General features: G+C 64.3%; 1 protein-coding gene across 2 annotated transcripts in view; it reads right to left on the reverse strand.

Moving 5' to 3' along the window:
* The window catches only part of ZBTB46 (zinc finger and BTB domain containing 46), a 52726-nt gene extending 50624 nt beyond the window's left edge, over nt 1–2102 (reverse strand). For both annotated transcript variants that reach the window (XM_072944597.1, XM_072944598.1), the window contains exon 1: nt 1912–2102. The gene's annotated coding sequence lies outside the window, so the exon portion shown is untranslated. The remainder of the gene's footprint in view (nt 1–1911) is intronic.
* Nucleotides 2103–6410: the final 4308 nt, after the last annotated feature.

Raw genomic sequence — 6410 nt, forward strand, 5'->3', positions numbered from 1 at the left:
AGGGTTGGTGCCCCCGCAGCCACCAGTCTGCCAATTCCGAACGTCAGATACAGGATGTGGACAAACAGCTCATTTTCAAACACAAAACAGCTAAACCCGAACAGCAATTATCTCACCTAATCAAAACCAAATTCTTACACCCAGGATGATGTCAGTGAGGCCCACTTACATGTCATCCGGAGACTGGCTTCCAGGAAAGGATGAATTTTTGGTTTATCCTAAGGTAAGTACTTTCCACCACTTCCTAAAGAGAACTCTCGCAACAACCCTCCCCCAAACACACACACCTTCCCTTCAGTAAAGGGAATGAAAATAATTATCAAGAGGGCACACTGTCTAAGTTCCTACTTAAATCCAGTAACTTCTGCTTCAGATCACTCACTCCTTTCCAGAATAGCAAGGTGTCCAAAGTTTTAAGTTCAAAATGTACCAAGTGGAAGGGTTCTACTATGAGAGAATTCTGTTGTCTACTTCATTATTCATGCGAAAAACCCTTCTAAAAATGTCCCTTTCGGGGAACAAACTATTTCCCACTCTCGGAGAGAGTGCCTTGCACAGGCAGCACACAGGCCAGCAACAGAGTGAATCCAGTCTGTTACCCAAAAGGGAAGTTAGCTTTGATAAGAAATCCATTATGAAAGATTCTACAACAGATATAATTAAAGCGCACACTAGGGCTCCGCACAGGTGTCTGCGCCCAGTCGTTTCGCTAAACGTGTGGTCTAATTAGCATTTCTGTACACAATGCTGATAACGATCTTGCCTCCGTAATCCGCGACAAATGCGTCGCTGAGATTGTAGCTCGGAAAGCGTGAGGAAATTCGCTGAGAATCTCAGTCAAACTTTCTTTTGTTTGTATTTCCTCGGTGTCAGAAAATACCAGCTCTTCACCCATTTGGTTTGCACCCAGGCTCCTCGGTCCAGCCCTATTGTGCGTGGTCCGTTAAGCCCGTAAGTCGTGAATTTGTTAACAGAGCTGGAGGGACCCCAACTAGCCAGAATCCTCGTCCTGGTGCAGAAATCCCCCATTTGCCATCGGGATTGAGTTGTCAGACAGGGACTCGCGCTACCCTGTGAAACTGACATGTCTATTTACAGAGAAACAAAGACGCGGCTCGCGGCGGACCCTGCTCCCTCCGCGCGCCCCGTCCGCTCCGCGCGCCCCTCGCCGCTCTGCGCGCCCCGTCCCCTCCGCGCTCCTCTAGCCGCCCGGCTTTGAGGCCCCCGAGCCCGGATCAACCAGTAATTAAAATGGAGACGAGGCTGGTGCCTGGCTTTAGGGGTAGACAATGACCCCCAAGGCCCGGCGGGGCGCGGGGACCCGCCGCGCCCACCTCCCGCAGTTCCGACTCTTGGCAAACTCGGCGCGGGCGGCTCCGGGTGCGGCTCGGCGGCGCGGGAGGGGGGCAAGCAGGGAGGCGCGGGCGGGGGGCGCCAGGACGCCCCCGGGCTGCCTCCTGGGGACGGCGTTGACGCAGCAGAAATTACCAGCTGGAAAATTCCCCTTTCGGAGGTGACGGGGGAGGAACCGCGGCGGCGGTGGCGGCGGCAGGAGGCGCCGAGGGATAGGGGGCGCGGGGCAGCCCCGTCGCCGCCTCCGCCTCCGCGCTCAGCCCCGCGGGGACCCCGCGTCTCCCTCGCCCGCCCCGCCCAGCCGCGCCACCCAAGCACGGGTACCGGCGGGGGCCAGGCCGGGGTCGCTATCGCCACCCCGGGAGCCGCAGCCGGGCGCGCCGATCGCCGCCGGGAGGGCGCCCCCGCGGGGCGGGGCGCGGCGGGGCGCGCGGGGCGGGCGGCGGGGGCGCGCCCCGGCTCGGAGTGGCCCCGGCCAGGAGCGGCCCGGCCGGCTCGAGCCCCGGCCCCGCTGCGATGTGCCAGCCCGGCCGCGGACAATGAGCCGGCGCCGCTTACCTGTGACCCCATGGGGCGCGGGCGCGGGCAGGCGCCGCGGCCGCCAGACCAGCGCCGGTGATCGCCGCGGCCGCAGGGCGAGCGCTGCGTCCGGGCGGGTCCGAGCTGCGCGCTCGCCTCGGTTGCTGTGTCCGTCTGTCCGTCCGTCCGTCAGGCCGGCGCGCGCCCCCGCGCCGCTCCAACCCCCCGGCCCCCGCCGCCCGCGCGCGCGCCCCGCCGGCGGACCCTGACCCCGCCCCCCGGCGCGCGCCCGGCCGCTGCTGATTGGCCCGCGCACTGGCCCCGGCCCCCGGCCACCGCCCCGGGCCCCGCCCCGCCGGCCCGGCCGCTGCCCCGCCCCTCGGTCGGCCGGCTCCGCTCGCGGGGTGGAGGGGGCCGCGGCGGGGGTCGGTTCGCCTCCGCCCCCCCGTGGGCGGCCGGACAGCGGAAGTGCGGGCTAGAGCTCGCTGGGCATTGTGGGAAGCCCCTCCGCGGGGCTGGCGGGGGGCGGGGGCGGCGCGGCGTGGGGTCTCTGGGCGCCGGTGCCCCTTCCCACGGGGACCCAGCCCCCGGGAGACCACCCGATGGGAGATGCGGGTCGAGGCGAGGGCACCGCAACGCCTGCCTGGACTGCGCACCCTGGCTTGCCCGCGCGGCTGTTCCTCTGGGACGCGAGGGTCCCGGGACCACAGGCCGTCCCCGCACCCCGACGCGCAGTCGCGCCGCGCGCCTCTCGCAAACTTCGCGCCTTCCCCGCCGGTTATGCAGGCAGCGCGCTGTGCAACCAACAAGCGCTCCCACGGCACCCAGGGGCTCGGGGCCGCGCTGTCGAGGGACCTCAGCGCGCCCAGGGAGAAGTGCACCTCGGGGCGCGGGCCACGGGATAGTGCCTGACACTGGGGCTTGGGTTTGGCCAACTTAGGAGAACCGGCGGCAGCGCTCGTCGGTCCTTCCCGCTGCGTCGTTTGTCCGCTGTGGGTGAGGGTTCCCGCGAAGGAGCGGGAAGCCAGCGGCCTGGGCCTTGCCCCGCTTCTCCCGCAAGCGATCTCGAATCCTGCTGCCCGAGATGGGCCCTGCCCGTCCCTTCTTGCCCTTGCTTCCCTCGAGTCCTCGGGGCGGGCAGAATAGGAAGATGGGAAGCTGGCCCCGCATTCCTGGCTGGCCTGTGCGGGGGCAAAGGCCACCTCGCTTCCTCTCCCGGGCGCGACGGTGGGAAGGGAGGTGAGCCTGTGGCTGGCTAGCCGCGCAGGGGAGTCGAGCACGAGCGGGCCATCCAATGGGGAGGCGCCGCGGACCGTCTGCGCCCTACCTCCCTGCGGGCCCAGCGCCGCGGAATTCCTCGGGAGGTGGGAGGTGGCGGGCATTACGGACGCTTTCTCAGGATGTGTGAGGAGGCATTCACTGGGCTGCAGTGGGAGTGCAGGCTAGGGGGGTTGGGGAATTCTCCTTGAGTGAACGAGGGCGGCCGCGGTCTGGCAGCCAGCGATGAAAGGCTGGGACACTCCCTCACTGCAGCCGGCGCCTGGAAATGGCTGTGCAGACACCCTCACCCTACTCCCTTACCGCTGCCTGGGCCGGCGTCGCTGGCTCAGGAGCCCCCTCCCAAGCCTTTCCCCTGGAGGACCCTCTCTGTCACACCTCCCTGGTCTGGAACCACAGGCCCCATTCTCCTTGGCCCTGGCAGGTGGGGGCTGGGCACAGCCACCCTCAGTAGTGGCTGCCTCTAGCCCTCCAGGAGGGTTTGACAGGTCACTCTGTTTTCCCTTGAAGGGGACAGAGGATGCTCCCTACAGAAGTTCCCCCCACACAGAGACCTAGGCAGACCACTCCTCTGATGGCTACCCTTCCCCCTCAGAGACTGCCCCCGTCTCCCCCAAGGTGGTTCAACCCCCAGACACTCTCCAAGGAGAACAGCACTGCTAGGAAGCCATGTCCATCGTCTGTGCGGGAACAGAGATCTGCTAAAGACTGCCTTGGTGGAGTACCCAGTGGTGCTCACTCGTTGCTCATGAGGCCTGCCCATGAGAACATAGTCTTTGTTTCGCTGGTACCAGGGCCCACCCCACCTGCTAGCCTCAGGCTTCTGGTCTTGGTAGAAAGCCTTGCTGAGGTCTGGGGTGAGTCCCTGGGGCCCTGGGACTCTCTCCACATTCCCCCACCCTGCATGATGATGAATCCAACACCCCCTTCCCCAGCAGCCCTGCCAGTGACCGGGGACTGAGATGCCCATCTTTTCTGCTCCAAGAACCAACAGAAGGGCAAGCAGCCTGAAGATGAAGCTGATTGACCAGAAGGGCAGAACCAAGAACCATCTCAGAGAGCCCTGATCAAGCCGAGCCTGAAACTGAAGGCCACCCACCTCCAGAGAGTGATGGTTCTGGGAGCTAATAGTCCCCTGTCAGAAAGAAAGAAAAGGAAGAAGGAAGGAAGAAAGAGAACAGAAGGAAAGAAAAGAGGAAAGAAAGGAGCCAGCAGCAGCAGCAGCTGTGGCCTCTCAGCAGAGCCCAGAGAAGAGGAGGATCATGTAGCTGGACTCCCTGGAGCCAGCTCGGTGCGTCTGCTGTGATAGGGAGATGTTGGCTGCACAGACCCAGGGGCCCCACGTTCATCGGTGCCCAGGATTGGACTCACAGCAGGCAGACACCAGGCTAGGTCAAAAAGCCTCCACTGTTGCTGGGGTCCTCTGGACCCTGGTGCTGGGACATGCCCTGCACCTCAGCCCTGAGGCCTGGCGCAGACGCCAGGAGGGATCTGCCGCCTGACAACCTTTAGCGGGTCCTTCACTGTCTGTAGAAGGGTGGCCTCCGTGTGGACAGCTCTGCCCCAGAGGTGGCTCTGGGAATAGGTGAGGACCAACAGTATGGGGTCGGCCTCAGTGATACTCTTTGACCAGGGCACCCAGTGTCCAGAGCCAGTGAAGCCAGCAGAGGGATGTCTGGGAGGGCCTGGGGAGTAAGGTGCCTGAGATGGCCCATAAACCAGCTGTGGTCCCTGCCCTCGCTGCGCTGGTGGACAAGATAGGTGAACAACGAATGGTCAGGGTTCTGCGCTGGTCCTTGTGGTGGTGGTGGTTCTGGAATTCACCCCCAGCCACGTGTGTGAGCATGTCTGAAGCCTGCCCAAGAGGCACCTTGAGGCCATGAGGGGCTGGGGGCCTGGAGAGTGATCTGCCCTGAAGCCAGGACTGGGGACTTGGGGGCCAAGGTGCAGAAGCCTTCCAGGTCCACAGAGGCACTTGCTGATGGCCGGCCTTCTGGGCACGCTGCCCCTGCTCCCACTTACAGATGCCTTGAAGGGCATTCTCAGTTCAGAGAGCTGTGTGGTTAGCAGGGCCCCCCAAAAGTCCTTGCATAGCCCCTGCACCATGTGCTCAGCCAGCCCTCCACCTGCCCTCCACCCTCACTGTGTGGCTTCAGGGGCAGAGTTGCTGGAGGGGATGCTCTGATATCAAGAGACCAGGGGACCCCCCCCCCTTCAGGCCCCAGTCTGCTCCTATGAGGCTGAGCCCAGGAGGAGCTTTGGGAAGAAGATGAGAGGGACAACAAGCATCCCTTTGCATCTTCCTTCCCCGTGTCCCCGTGGGTAACCCCCTTATCAGGGCCCTCTCCACCCCGCCTCCTTCCTCCAAGGCCACGTTTCCCCATCTACCCCAGCGGGTTCTCCAGGGCTGTCTTCCTGGCAATCACTGGTCAGGAGACCTGCCTGTTTATCCTCCAGCCAGTGGTGTTGCTCAGCCGTCCCCATGGCAACAGCCCTGGGAGTCCTGCCCCTCCCAGGAAACTGCCCAGAACCTGTCCCTGCCCTTTCCAAGCCCCTGCTGGAAGCACCGGGAGGGAGAGAGGCCGAGGGCAGGGCGGGAGATCCAGGCCTGAGGATGTCTGGGCTGCGCAGCAAGAACTGACCTCTGCTTGTCACCCTGGGCTCTGCGGATGGACCAGAGGCCACCCCGGGCTGCAGCAGAGCCCCACCCAAGGGCTGGGGGGCCGCCTCCCTGAGACTAGAGCCAGGCAGGACCTCCTCCCAGGCCTGGCTTGGCCACGTCCGGTGCCAGCTGGCCCTGCCCTCCTGCTGGGCCTCCCCGAGACCTCCCTCCAGAGCCAGAGGCTACCTGCCAACCCCACGGCTGCCCCACCCCAACTGTCCTCCGGGCCTGCACCCCTGCCAAGCCCCACTGCCGCTCCAGCTGCCACCGCCAACTGTCGCCCCGTTCCATTCCAAGTGCTCACCCCCAACCGTCCTTCCAAAATGCCACTGCCAACTGCCAGCCCCCTTCCTTCCTGAGCCCCAGCTCCCAGCTGCACCCCCTAAACCCTGCACCAGGGCTCTGCATTCCAGACCATCTCTCCAGAAGAGAGGCTGTGCCACACCTGCCATGTGCCCGGGAAGGGCTGGTGTCAGAGGGCAGGGCAGAAGGCTGGAGGAGGAGCCGGGGGCTGAGGGCTTGGAGGATGGGGCAGAAGCCGGGGAGGAAGCAGAGGGCAGAGCCACCGTCCTGCCAGCTGCAAGGCCAGGCCGCCGGC

The sequence above is a fragment of the Vicugna pacos genome, chromosome 19 (assembly GCF_048564905.1).
Source record: "Vicugna pacos chromosome 19, VicPac4, whole genome shotgun sequence".
NCBI lineage: Eukaryota > Metazoa > Chordata > Mammalia > Artiodactyla > Camelidae > Vicugna > Vicugna pacos.